The sequence below is a fragment of the Sciurus vulgaris genome, assembly GCF_902686455.1.
Source record: "Sciurus vulgaris genome assembly, chromosome: 11".
NCBI lineage: Eukaryota > Metazoa > Chordata > Mammalia > Rodentia > Sciuridae > Sciurus > Sciurus vulgaris.
Genome location: NC_136472.1, coordinates 81,369,269 through 81,384,329, shown reverse-complemented (window position 1 = coordinate 81,384,329; position 15,061 = coordinate 81,369,269). Strand labels below are relative to the sequence as shown.

The 15,061-nt window shown below is 37.2% G+C and overlaps 1 protein-coding gene and 1 pseudogene across 24 annotated transcripts in view; both read left to right on the top strand.

Annotated features, from left to right (window-relative positions):
* The window catches only part of DLG2 (discs large MAGUK scaffold protein 2), a gene marked incomplete at its 3' end in the record, with an annotated part of 2,081,919 nt that overhangs the window by 1,482,765 nt on the left and 584,093 nt on the right, over nt 1-15,061 (top strand). The gene's annotated exons all lie outside the window — the stretch shown is intronic.
* Nucleotides 123-2,912, top strand: LOC306640136 (heat shock protein HSP 90-beta-like; annotated as a pseudogene). The gene has a single exon. The product of its transcript is annotated as a heat shock protein HSP 90-beta-like (transcript).

Here is a 15,061-nt window from a genome sequence, read left to right as displayed (position 1 = left end):
GCAATAAGATTCATCACATCATTATTTGTTCTTAAAGACACTTTGAATATTACTAAATTATAACCATACAAAAGATATTTTTATTCCTTTTGTTCAGGTGAAGAAATCAAGAATCATCCAAGGTTTGAAGCCAAGAGGTAGTAGAGCTTAGATCTGAGTTCAGCAGGAATGATTACAGAGCTCACTGTCCTTTTGTCTCCCAAGAGAGTGGCACATAATAGGTGATAGCAAGTGTCTGGCTCCATCCCTCTTGGCTTAGTCAAGATTGGTTGAAGCTTATTAAATGAGAGGTACAGTTGGTTATTCCCATAAGGGCATTTTAAAGTGAAGTTCTTTTAAAGGGATACAAGATTATTATCACTACAGCAAGTAGGAACCTATAGTGCTGCCAAGAAATATTAGAAAGAAAGACTAAGTCTACACTGCTAGGAAAGAAAAGCTCTGGGGATCAGCCTTTTTAAAAAAGAAATCGGTCTCTCTTGAGTCACCCCCACACAGCCTAGGTGTGGCGAGCGAGTCGCACACTGTTCGGGCCCACTCTATTCTAATACTTGCAGCCCCTTCTCATCAAGATGCCTGAGGAAGTGCACCATGCAGAGGAGGTGGTTGAGACCTTTGCCTTTCAGGCAGAAATCGCCCAACTCGTGTCTCTCATCATCAATACCTTCTATTCCGACAAGGAATGCTTCTGATGCCTTGGACAAGATTCGCTATGGGAGTCTGACAGACCCTTCCAAGTTGGATAGTGGTAAACAGCTGAAAATTGACATCATCCCCCACCCTCAGGAAAGTACCCTGACTTTGGTGGACACAGGCATTGGCATGACCAAGACTGATCTCATAAACAACTTGGGAACCATTGCCAAATCTGGTACTAAAGCATTTATGGAGGCTCTTCAGGCTGGTGCAGACATATCCATGATTGGGCAATTTGGTGTTGGATTTTATTCTGCCTATCTGGTGGCAGAGAAAGCGATTGTGATCACAAAGCACAATGATGGTGAACAGTATGCCTGACAGTCTTCTGCAGGGGGATCCTGTATGGGCTGGTCATGGTGAGCCCATTGGCTGGGGTACTAAAGTCATTCTCCACCTCAAAGAAGACCAGACAGAGTACTTAGAGGAGAGGCGGGTCAAAGGAGTGGTGAAGAAGCACTCACAGTTTATAGGCTATCCAATCACCCTTTATTTGGAGAAGGGATGAGAGAAGGAAATCAGTGATGATGAGGCAGAGGAAGAGAAAGGTGAGAGGAAGATAAGGATGATGAGGAGAAACCCAAGATTGAAGATGTGGGCTCAGATGAAGAGGATGATACTGGTAAGGATAAGAAAAAGAAAACAAAGAAGATTAAGGAGATATATTGATCATGAAGAACTGAACAAGACCAAGCCTATTTGGACCAGAAACCCTGATGACATCACTCAGGAGGAATATGGAGAATTCTACAAGAGCCTCACCAATGACTGGGAAGCCCACCTGGCAGTCCAGCACTTCTCTGTAGAAGGTCAGTTGGAATTCAGGGCATTGCTGTTCATCCCTCGGCGGGCTCCCTTTGACCTCTTTGAGAACAAGACACTCTATGTCCATCATGTGTTCATCATGGACAGCTGTGATGAGCTGATACCACAGTATCTCAACTTTATTTGTGGTGTTGTGGACTCTGAGGACCTGCCCTGAATATCTCCTGAGAAATGCTTCAACAGAGCAAAATCTTGAAAGTAATACACAAAAACATCGTGAAGAAGTGCCTTGAGCTCTTCTCTGAGTTGGCAGAAGACAAGGAGAACTACAAAAAATTCTAGAGGCATTTTCTAAAAATCTTAAGCTTGGAATCCATGAAGATTCTACTAATCGGCGGTGCCTTTCTGAGCTGCTGTGTTACCACACCTCTCAGTCTGGAGATGAGATGACTTCTCTGTCAGTATGTCTCTCACATGAAGGAGACACAGAAGTCCATCTACTACATTACTGGTGAAGTCAAAGAGCAGGTGGCCAACTCTGCATTTGTGGAGCACATGCGGAAGCGGGACTTTGAGATGGTGTACATGACTGAGCCTACTGATGAGTACTGTGTGCAGCAACTCAAGGAGTTTGATGGGAAGAGCCTGGTCTCTGTGACCAAAGAAGACCTGGAGCTACCTGACAATGAGGAGGAAAAAAGAAAATGGAAGAGAGCAAGGCAAAATTTGAGAACCTTTGCAAGTTCATGAAGGAAATCTTGGATAAAAGGGTTGAGAAGGTGACAATCTCCAGTAGGTTTGTGTCTTCACCCTGCTGCATTTGTACCAGCACCTATGGCTGGACAGGCAACATGGAGCAGATCATGAAGGCCCAGGCACTTTGAGACAACTCTGCCATGGGCTACATGATGGCCAAAAAGCACCTGGAGATCAATCCTGATCACCCCATTGTGGAGACACTGTGACAAGAGGCAGACAGACAAAAATGACAAAGGCTGTCAAGGACCTGGTCGTGCCGCTATTTGAAACTGTGCTGCTGTCTTCTGGCTTCTCCCTTGAGGACCCCCAGACCCACTCCAGTCGCATCTACCACATGGTAAAGCTAGGCGTAGGCATTGATGAAGATGAAGTGATAGCAGAGGAACCCAGCAATGCTGTCCCTGATGAGATTCCCCCTCTTGAGGGTGACAAGGATGCATCTCGCATGGAAGAAGCAGATTAGGAGTTGCCACTGAGAATCTGCCCTCTGTCTAGTTTCCCCATGGCTTCTACATTATTAGCCTTGAATGGCCCTTTCCCACCTGGCTTCCTCTGCTGATTGATGTTCTAGTGATTTTTCTCCTGTCCTTGGTGTCTTAAGGCAGAAAACAGGGCCTTCAAGCCCCCATTCCTTACCTAGTTTGGGCAGCAGGTTTGGATGTTCTATTGTGATTTTTGTTGTTTTATTGTTCCAAAATTAAAGTATACAAAATAAAGAAAAGAAATCTTCATGGTTTAATAAAAAATTTTTAAAAATGCTTTATTCAACTATTAGTGGTTTTCAAAGATTTGGAATAAGAAAAAAAAAACATGAAGAACTTTTAAATAGATTATTTGAGAGAAGTGGTGAAATTATAATTTTAGATATAATGAATCTAAAGTAATGGTGTATAAAGTGATCATTCTGTAATGTTGATGTTTTAGTGATATCCTGGTCAATAGGAAATGAGGAAATTAACTAGGATAGAAGTAGTGGACATAGAAAAAATGAAAAGAATGAAAAAGAATTACTCGTGATAGAAAAACAGAATTTGGCAAACTATACATGAGAGAATACAGAGAGAGAAACCCAAGGATATAGCCCAAGGTAAATTTGAATATTGTACCATGCCTCCAGTGTTCCCCATGTGTAGAACATGTAGGGACTGCAGGCTCCGTAAGTACAAGGACCATATTTTTCATATTCTTTTGTTTGCAGAGTTTGTCAAAATGTCGCAAACATAATAGTAGTTCAACTAAACAAATGCATTATGAATAGGTAACTGACCTGTTAACCTTCTTACATTAAAACTAACACTCCTTTTATCTGATCTTTCCTTGTTAGCTCAACCATACAACTTCATTTGATTTTCCTACAGTTTAGTTTAACTCAGCAAACATTTACTCAACTGTCACAAGAAATTTGATTGAGAGATAGAAATACAATTGTAAATACAGAATAGCCTCTGCTTTCTAGATACTAAGAGTGTAAAGAAAGAGAGACACATAGGCAAATAACTTTGTGACCTGTTCATGTTGTGGATGAAGTCATGTGTAAGCACAGGGAAAGGGCAGACACATCTGTCTGAAGCAACTGGAGGGAATTTTCCAGGTAGCAACGGAAATGGAGTTTGCTGTTTGAAGAAGAATTTTTTAGTAAAGAAGAGTAGGATTTCAGGAAGAGGAAGTAGTTCAATTCAATTCATGAAGTAGTTAATTCAGTTCTTTTCATATACAGGTCCACATGATTCAGGAATAGAAAATGAATAACTTGAGTTTTGATGCTTTGTATTATCACTCACAATAGAATGGGGAAGACGAACATGCGAACAAGTACGATAAACCGTGCTGTGTGCAACAGTGACTTGTGACCCCATTACAGAATTACACAGAGGAGGAAAGAGGGGACGGTGAGGACCTACTTTGAGTCAGGCATTTTTCTTTACATGCTGTCAGGGGGTACATAAGGCTACATAGAAGGAAGTGTAAATTAGTCAGAGACAGCAGCTTACAAAAGGGTGACCCTCAGACTACATCACTGACTTGAAAATGTGTTTTCTTTCATCCTTACCATGTTGAGCGATATAGCAGTCATGCACATGTGCCTCACAGGCTGCCAACTACAGGGAGCATAATGCACCAAGAGCCCAGCTGCTACGCTGTGAAGCCTGAAATTTATTCTGGAGTTTGCCTCAAGCTCCTGCTTCCCAGGGGCTGCTCTGAGCTGATGACTGGGCACTGCAGGGCTACAAATGAGAGTGCATTCTGGGAGAAATAGGACTCGTACCATGCACCCTCAACAGCCATCTAGAAGGTTTCCAACTAATCGTCCTTCCTTCTCCCCTTCACTAGGGATCAGAAACCTTTGAAATCTAGTAGACCTGCCAGTCTTTCCTGCCTGCCCCCCATTTTCTGTCACAGGCATTCCCCTTAATAAAATTCTTATATTTAATTCTGTTTTCACATCTGCTTCTCAGAGAACCTGGAATTATGTAGCCTAATATGAATTACATATAAATCTAATAATTTCCCAACATTTAAAACTGACCTAAGAAAAAACTGATTTCTGGCTTTCCCCAGGGGGAAAAATAAGTATCCAGCAATAGGCCCCCATTCCAGAGGAGCAATAACCAGAAGAGCTGAATCGCAGCTCTCGTCTTTCGATGAGAAGCATGCTCATCCCCCACTTTTAACTATTTTATTCCTGATTCAAAGAGCACTTGCCATTTTTAACCACATTCTTGCTCTGCTGCTTTACCTTTCCTGGGCCCATGTTTTTCTCCTCTGTCTTTTCTGCCTTCTTGGACATTCACGTTTGAGATCCATTATTTTAAGCACGAACCAGTTTGACAAGGAAAGAGTGGAACAACCACAAGAAAGATGGGTTGATGTGAATTAGACTCAAAAGATGAAAAGCAGTGAGGAGAACAAATGAAGTTCTGAACTAGAGCAGTGACAACAGAAGTCAAGAGGAGCTGGATGAAGATGAGGAATATCTCCAGAGTGGATCAATAAGATTTAATAAAATGAATGGATCGATAGACAGGCACAAGTTAAGGAAGACTATCATGAGAAACCCTGTTTCTGCCTTTTCTATACACAAACTGTTTTAAACAGATGTCTTCTTAAATCATTTTCAGAGAACACCAACAGAGCTGTTATTAGAAATAGAGTTCAGAGGATTTTTTAGCAACTTACATTGAAAACTGTTCAAGAAACTCTATTGAAAACTGTTGAGAAATATGTTTATTCCTAACAGCATTTCAGTTAAATACTATTGTAGGATCTGAGACTGATATTGCTAGGGAATTTTGCTCTTAGAATGTCATTGACAACATCGTTAATCAATAGCTTAAGATTTTACAGCCTAAATATTACATGTGATCCCATATTGCTTTCCTTGCTTTCTGACTCAATCCACTCAGTCTATTCTTTATCCAGCCAACCTATAGACTGCTGTTGAATTAATCATGATAAAACCTCACATTTGTCATGTTGCTCATTATTCAGATAACCTAATTTTTCCAAATATTCTTAGATCTGACATTTAGAAAACTTTCACCTATACCCTCAAAAGTTGTTGTAGGAACAAAGGATATGACTGTGCTTTGAATTTATTCCTAAATATTGCAGCAGTAACCCCCACTCCTATTTTCTGGCCATATCTTGACTTTCCTTAAGGAGGAAGTTCTGTAGCATGGTGCTGAGCTACAGAAAGCACTGGAGGAGTGTTGCCAATTTATCATTGTTCTTTCTTTAGCTATCAGTATTTTTTTCTTCCTCTGGATTAGCACCAACAGATCTCTTAAGCTGAAAAACATTCAAAGTAAATTCAATTAATTCCAAAATGTTTTCTCCATGCCCACCAGTCTTCTCCATTTCTCACTTAGCATTCCAGTTCCACTATGCATCATCTGATTCTTCTCTTCCCCTCACCTCTCACATTCCAGATATCAGTAAGCCCTATCAACTGTCCCTCCAGATCATCCACAAATCTTGCTACCCACTGTCACCAACCTAGTTCAGCCACCATCACCTTCTGATCTGGGCCACTCCAACTGGTCTCACCATACACCCCTTTAGCTCTCTCCAATGTTTTCAGAGCAACAAGAATAATCTTAAACTAAATCAGATCATGCTACTCTCCTGTTTAAACATTTTATGACCTAAAAACTTAATGGTGCCCTCCTAGGTCCCCCGTGTCTGACCCTGCTACTCTTTCCAACCTCATTTCTCTTTTTATTTCCCTACCACACTCCACAGCTGTTCTGGGCTTGCTTTAGATCTTGAGCAAGTCGAGTTCTTTCTTCTTAGAGACTCTTGACTCCCATCCATCTCATCTTTTCCATTTTCCTGTCCTTCTGCCCTAGGTCTTTCTTCACTTTCTCTGGGAAAAAATGGTCATTTTTCATTCTTCACTACCTTTTTAATTTTCCTCCTGTCTTCCAAGAAAGCTTCAGTGTCAGCCACAAAATACCCTAATTTGATCATCACTTTATTTCACTCCAAGGACTATCAGTGAGTGCGCCTTCACCTCCAAAATCTTGAGCCCTGAAATTTCACGATGTCTACAATTCGCGATCCTTTCTTCCATCCCTGTTCTCCAAAAATCTGTACTTTGACCTTGTGGTGATCCTAGTCTTTTCCGCTTCTTCTATTCTTTCAGTCTATGAGCATCTTCCTCGCTTCTCTTATTTCCCTAACTTTACTGACTCGTAACTTATTACTTTGAGAGTCAACCACATTTGCACCTTCACCCTCATCCCTCAAGCAACAAAATCTTTTATTTTTGATGAAAAATCACCAAGATATCCATAGTGCTGCTTAGCAAATCCCAACTGATCCCTAAGGGTCTCACTGATCCCTAAGGTAACTCACAGCTGCAGTTCCAACTTTTACTGCTGTATTTGTCTCCAACTTCATTATGTACCTTTCCCTCTGATTTCTTCTAAGTGCATAAAGTAAGGACATATTATTGTTCAGCTTCCTCCTTCCACCTTAAAATAACATTTTACCTACAAGAATGCAGTTATTCTCATCTCAGAAAGATATGCCTTCCCTACCCACAGCTGAGTTATGTAATCACAAAAGCAAATTTTCATTTATTTTCATGTTAGAAAAGTTTTAGAAGTAGTGTGTGTAGAAAGATACATTTGTAAGAAAACATTGAAGATGGAGCTACTCAAAGTGACAAAAGGAAAAGAACCATAACTTTCACACACAGTGAGAACCACTATTGGTGAATATATTTCAAAACTTTATATGCATACATATTCCCAAATGAGCACAATGTTTAGATCTTACTTTGTATTCTCCTTTCTTTGCATAAACCTTCTTGTAGAGATCCTTTAATGTTATCACAAGATCTTGCACAATGCCACTGCACTCTTGTGTGGCTATACTATGTGAAATTCATCAGTACCTCTGAACTCAAGTAATCTGGACTCTGATCCCATTCTTACTCCTCTTCCTTCAGGATTTTGTTACTCATGTACTCTCCTTCTCTCTTGTACCTTCTTCCACCTTTTTCAGGGACTTCTTTCCCATAGCTCACAAATATGCCTGAGTCTCTTCTCTACTATCCTCCAAAATCTTTTTTTTTTTTCTATTTTGCCACCTTTTCAGCAGATACTACCACATATCTCTCCTAAAGCAAAAACCGTTTCCAACACAAACACAAACAATAATAATAGTGGCCACTTTCACTGTGTTCACTCTTTCACTTCTCAGGAGTTCTTTGGTCCGAAGTAATCTGGCATGCTCCCTCCATCTGTTGGACTGCTTCTTCTTCACCCTCTTCCATCTTGTTATATATTTGCTGCTAAAGAGTTACCAACCCCCATATGAAGTCTCTGAATGGCTTTTCTACCCAGAAGCTTCCAGAAAAATACAATTCCATAGAGCAAACTGTGGAACACTCCAAATAGAACTCATAATTAAGTGAAGTAAGCATCTCTTAGTCCTGGGACTGAGAAAATTGTTTCAAGATATACATACTGTTAGAAAGCAGGTAAAAAATGAAAAATTTGAGCAGAAAAGTCTTTAGTTAACTGTAAGCAATAATAGTTAGAAATGTCTGCATTGCTTTCTTACCCGTACACCCTATATTTATAGCTCTGAGGCTATTTATGTTTTGATATTGTAGTGTATGGCACAGAAAGTAGAATGAAAAATAATTTAAAAGATAAATAATGTCTGTGATAAAAAGCATAATTTTATTTTTTGATTAAATGTCTGCCATTCTAGATTTATTGTTGAAAAAAATCAGATGACTTCTAGAACAATTTGGAAGATTATTTACCAACCAATGAATCTTTTTATCCAGTAATAGTTTTCTACTGACATGTAACTTTAACATTTCTTTATTTTAATATGCTATTAGCAGTTTTAACATGTTTTGATAAAATCTTTCTACCTTTTTATATTTTTGAATATTCTATTACTTTTTTGACCAGTGGCCAAGTTGTTTACTATTAGTTCTTAATCTGAGTATATATTAGAAATCTTCAGATTAAGACCAAGTTTCCAAATACGTATATATAAATAATATATGTATATATGTATACACACATATATATACACCTATACATGTATAAATTAATATATATATAATTTTAATGTGTATACTTTTAGTATAAATTATATTAAATAAATATAAGCCACACTCTTTGTTACAGTAGATATGTAGAAGATAGACTTGTGTATTGATGATTCATGGCTACTGGTAAAATAAACAGATAGATGTTCCTAGAATAAGGACACTGTATAGGAATCTTGGTGTTGGTGAGATAATATATACAATTTCAATATTTATTTATAAATTTGTTTACACTATTTCAGTGTTTATCAAAAGAGGACATTGGTGTCAAAGTTTTAAAAAAAATTGAGTATCTTTTTATCTAGGTTTTGCTTACCTGACATTGCCCGTCCTTACTATCTTCCCATCTCTTCCTTCCCTTCAGTATTTCTAGCTAAGTTATTTTTCTCAAGAGGAGTAGCGTATGCTGAGTGAATTGAGCCATATCTATTGGATGAATAAATGAAGGCATGAATGAAGGAATCCACTATCTGGCACCTGTTCCCCTTGTGAGGGCCCTTTAAACAGTGCTGTGTATTAAACCAAAGGAGAGGAACTGACTTTGATCATCACCTGTGTGCGTGCTCTGCACTCCACTTGTATTCACTTTCATCTAACAATCCTGTGAAGTAGGTGTCATCATCTCCATTTTAAAGATACAGAAACTAGACTCAAAGTTAAGAAATTTATTCACTCTCACTCTCACACCTATCAATGGCAAAACCAGTACTCCAACTTAGGCCTAAGTGGCCCCAATATATGCTTGTCCACTAAAATGTTACCAGATCATTAGAAATATGTAAAATACTTTCACATACCGATAGAAGATAGAAGTGGTTTATAGAAAATAGAAAAGGGTTCTTTATTATTTTATATCCTGATATCAAATTACTCAAAACTCAGAAGAAGCTACTACATGCTATAATGGAAAGCAAATAGCATTTGGAGTCTAACAAAGCTGCTGTTGAGCCTGAAATCCAATATGAACTAGCTTTATGTCTTTAGATAAATCATTTCACTCTTCTCAGCCTCAATGATTTTTTGCATTTGGTTTTCATATATATAAAGAGGACATCACTCTTAGCTTACAAGAAATTATAAGAAACCTAGATCATTGTTTAACATAGAATAAAAATATTAGTTCCCTTGAGAATATTTTTAGTAATTTACTAGGTACTTTATAATTTTTTAAGGTCCTCTTCTTAGAGAGTTTTAATAATTAATCTTACTGTTATTAATTAAAATTAATAATTTTCTTGTTAAAAATAAGAAATTTTTCTTTGAATACTTATAGCAAACAATATAACTAAAATTTCATAATGTTTTACATTTATGTAATGAACATTTTCCATTGTTATACAACTATTTTAATGACTCTAAAATATTCTTGCATCAGGTATATGTACCACAGTATTTTTAACCATTTTTTTCTATTATGTGAATGTTTGTTTTCAGTTTTTTTTTTTTTTTTTTTTTTAGGTAATAAAGCAGTCCTGAATTTATTAGTCAATGTGTGATTTAACTTGCACATTATTTAGAATGAAGAAAATGTGTTCTTATAATCTTTTCTCAGTGATAAGCAGCAAACAGGGGAATCAGCTTTTTTCATTACATGATTCTACTTCTTTTTTTATTAGTGCATTATACCCATATATAATATTGATGTTTATTTTGACATAATCATACAAGCATGGAATACAATTTGCTCATTAGAAAAATAATGTTGCAACAAACTTTGAACATAAACCTTTTCACACATTGCTGGTTATTTATTTAGGACAAATCCCTAGAATTACAATGCTAACAATGGTATTTTAAAGAAACATTTAATTTCTGAAAATCAAAGAAATTCTTTGTCAGTAAAACTTCATATAAATGTATGTGATCATGATATCACTACATATTTTCTTCTCATTTTTTTTAACCCTATTTGGGGAAAAACTTTTAGTGAAAGAGGAACTTTCCTGGGGACATTGCATTTATAATATTTGTGACCATCAAGTAAGTCAGAAAGTGTTTTTCTTTTTTGCTGATTTTTTTCCTGAGAGGAAACGGTGAGTAATACACGAGGCAGGAAGTACCATTTGGCTAAACAATAAGCTTGTGTTCCTGGGAGAGAGTCAACAAATGTGGAGGACTGGTAACCAGGAGAAAGAATAGTCCAACCCAGACACAGTCACCAGTCATGGAATCTGCCCAATGGTAAGGACACAGTAGCTCACCCAGAAGTCTGTACAGGAGCTACTCTTATTAGTGTGGTACCTCTAACTTTCCATTGAATGGATCGAGGATCAACATAGGATTACTAGCCATGATTTTCAGGATCTAATAGTGTCAGCCAGAGGTCTGACTGTCCACATGGATAGATTGCTACTCAGAAGAGAGAGGAGCTGAGATCTGCCCTTGCAGTTGGCAGGCTTTGTGGTGATTGTCAGAGGACTAGAGTGATTCATCCATGGAGAGCAGCAGGCAGCAATTTCACTGCCACTTTTTGTTTTCTATCCTCCATTTCATTGAATGCTGCTAACTGGTAGAAAAACCTGGGAGAGAACAATAAGGGGAGGTAGGAAAGCACTTCAAATTGTTCTTTTAGCTGAATTCAAATGAACCTCTTCTAAAGAACCATGGTGACTGGCCAGACCCAGCTGGCAGACTGGTTTTAATAGGACTACAAAAGTTTTCAGGATTTTGGGACCAGAAACACAGAGCAAGTTACTCTCTGTTTATATCTATCTCTCTCCATTGTGGATTTCCTCATCCATTCATTATTTTCCTTAGAGTGGGTTTGGGATCAAAAGAATGTATATTAGGGAATGCCAGAGTTACCACATTCTCCATATTGCAGTCAATTCTCACATCAAAACTATTTACTTCAAAGATTTGTTTATTCGCAGAATAATTTTTAAAATTGCAACAGTGATCTACTTCCCCTACTGACATTTCTTTATTCTTTGTCCTCTGTCGCAAGAGAAGTTTTCCAATATCTACCCAGAAACCCAAAAGAATAGTATACTATCATCCAATTTAACCTCTTAATAGACGCTTGAGTCCCTTTTGCCCAGTGACTAGCCAGCCACCCCTTGAGTGAAGGGTACTCCATTCCTTCCAAAGCAGTTAATTCTCAAATTGGGACAATTCTGTCTCATAGTTCATTCAGCTGAGCTGAATATCTGAATATCTGAGCTTTCCACTTTTATTTTTATAGCCACACAAAACAAAATGGCTTCTACTTTCAAATTGTATTTCTTAATACATTGTGGATTTCTATTGTGCCCTTTCTGGGTCTTCTCTTTAGTGCACACATTCTCAGTAGGTTTGTTTGTTCAGTCATTCATTAAATGTTTATTGACAATATCATGTGTCAGATGAGGCACCAACTAAACAGGATGAACAATACACACTTCCTGCCTTCTACATGCTCAGTCTGAAGGAATGTTAGAAATAGATAACCAAAAAATAATTGTGCATGGCATAGGTATACATAATAATCATCAAAAACACAAATAAGGAGTGACCTGCTTTGAGTGGAGTAATCATTTAACATTACTTTGAGCAAACCAAATTCAACAGCACACTAAAATGATGATTCAATAATCAAAAGGGATTTATTCCTCAGATACAAAGATGATTCAACATATGGAAATCAATAAATATGATATAGCACACTAATAGAATAAAGACAAAAATCATGAGCTATAGAATAAGTATTTGAAAAATTTCAATATCATTTCATGGTAAAAACTATCAACAAATTAGACATACAATAACTATACTAAAATACAATAAAGGTCAGATAGGACAAACCCAAAACTAACATCTTATTCAACAAGAGATAGTTGGAAGTCTTTCCTCGTGATCTGTAAGAAGAAAAGAATGCCCATTCTCACCACTTCTTTTCAATATACTACCAGGGGTTCTAGCCAGAGCAGTTAGGCAGGAGAAAGAAAAGGCATACAAATTGAAAAAGAAGTAGTTAAGTTGTCCCTATTTGCAGATGACACAATCTAACATGTAGAAAACAATCAAGATTCCACCAAAAAAGTGTTATAACTGATAAATGAATCAGAAAAGTTATAAGATACAAAATCAACCTACAGAAATAAGTAGCTTTTCTCTACACTAACAATGGACTTTATGAGAAAGAAATCAAGAGAACAAACCTATTTACAATAACTACAAAAAGTTAGTAATTAATTCATCCAAAGAGGTGAAAGACCTGTATACTTAAAACTATAAAACATTAAGAAATTGAAAAATAAAGAAAAAAGTGGAATGACAGCCTTTGTGGAAGAATTAATATTATGCGAAAAAGTCCATACTACCCCCCACAAAATATCTAGAGATTTAAAGCAATCCTTATCAAAATTCCAATGTCATTTGTCATAGATATAGAAAAACAATTCTGGAATTCCCATGGAAATACACAAAAGTGCAAATAGCCAAGGCAGTTAATAACAAAAAGAACAAACCTGGAAGTATTGCACCACCAGATTTCAAACTACACTACACAGCAATGGTAATTAAACAGCATGGTACTGGCACAAAAATAGACATATCAACCAATGGAACAAATAAAGAGATCAGAAAAGAACCCACACATTTATAGCCAACAGAACTTCAACAAAGGCGCCAATAATGGCGTGGGGAGATAGTTCTTCAGCAAATCATATTATGAAAACTAGATATCCATAGGCAAAAGAATGCAAATTGAACCCTTATGTCACACCACATACAAAAATAAACTCAAAGGGAATTAAAGACTTAAACATAAGTCCTGAAACTGTAAATCTAATGGAAGAAAACCTGGAGGAAATATGTTGGTTTGGGCAAAGATTGTTTTATTTGTCCCCAAAAGTAGAGGCATCAAAAGCAAATACAGACAAATGGGACTGTATCAAAATTAAAAACCTATTTATACAGAATGAAAAAATTCACAGTGAGGAAACTATGAATTGGGAGAGCAATGAATTGCTCATTGCAGCTCAATTTACAATAGCTAGGTTGTGAGATCAAACTAAGTTTCCTTCGTGAGATGAATGAATAAATGTATAAAGAAAAATTAGTACAAAATGGAATAGTATTTAATGTTTAAAAATGTAGAGATCAGGGCTGGAAATATAGATCAGGGTTAGATCTCTTTCCTAATATACACTCAGCCCTGGGTTCTATGCCCAGTACAGCCAAAAGAAAAAGAAAACAAGGGAAGAGAGAAGAGATCCTATCATTTGTGACAGCATGGATGGAATTAGAGAATATTATGTTAAGTGAAATAAACTTAGGTAAATTGCATAGCATGGTGAGTAAAGACTAATAATTACATTCTATATATTTCCATATTCCTGAAAGAAATTTCTAATGTTTTCTTCACAAGAAAATGTTAAATATTTGAAGGGATAGTTTAATTTAATCTTTCTAAGTTGTGTTAAAAATCATACCTCCTGTTCCACCCCATCACTACAATTTGTCAATCTGTAAGAAAAAAAAAATTTAAAAAATATTAGCTGGAGTCCATGCCATCTGGACTGTATCTTAGAAAATGTAAAGAATTGGGATAAGCAATGGGAGATAAGAAGTTTCTGGTAGAGAAAACAGCATGAGTTTTCTGTCATGCTGGCCAAAAGAGGAGGTGTAGTATGTTTTATGCAGAAAAGAGCCAGTGGTTCAGTTCAGTGTTCCCAGGGGCTAAAATAGGAAGCTGAAAATAAAGTGGACAAGGCTAAGAACTAGTTTGTGAATATCTTTCTCAAATGTTGAAGTTTTTCTTGCTGTCTCCAAACATTGATAATATCAGGGGAAAGCATCTACGTATCTCCCAATCTCCACTTGCTCCCTTCTTTTCCTACTCCTGTTAACCAAGAAATTATAATCCCTGAGGTGTTAGCTCTAGTAAGAGCAATGCACTCCAGTTGATGTTCTCAGAACTAGATACAAACTACTTTGAAGATACTCATCTTTCCATCCCCAGACCTCTGGATCTTAGAGAAACTGCTTCATCTATGTGCTATCTCCACAGCTTTATACTAGACCAAGGGAGTGATGGTTACTTAGTATGAAATGTATTCATCACCAGATGCCAGACTATCAGTGCTTTTTCTGCTGTGTCTGGAATTCCATGAATGTAGAAGTCATCTACTCTTAATCTCCAGTAGCCTTAGATTAGAGTCGGCCACATAGGAGATCTTCAACCCATACTGATGCAATAAGTGGGTTTTACTAGGTACTTACCATGGCAAATGGATTCTCACATGCCCTGTTCTTTTGATCCTTTTGATTAGGACTTATCCC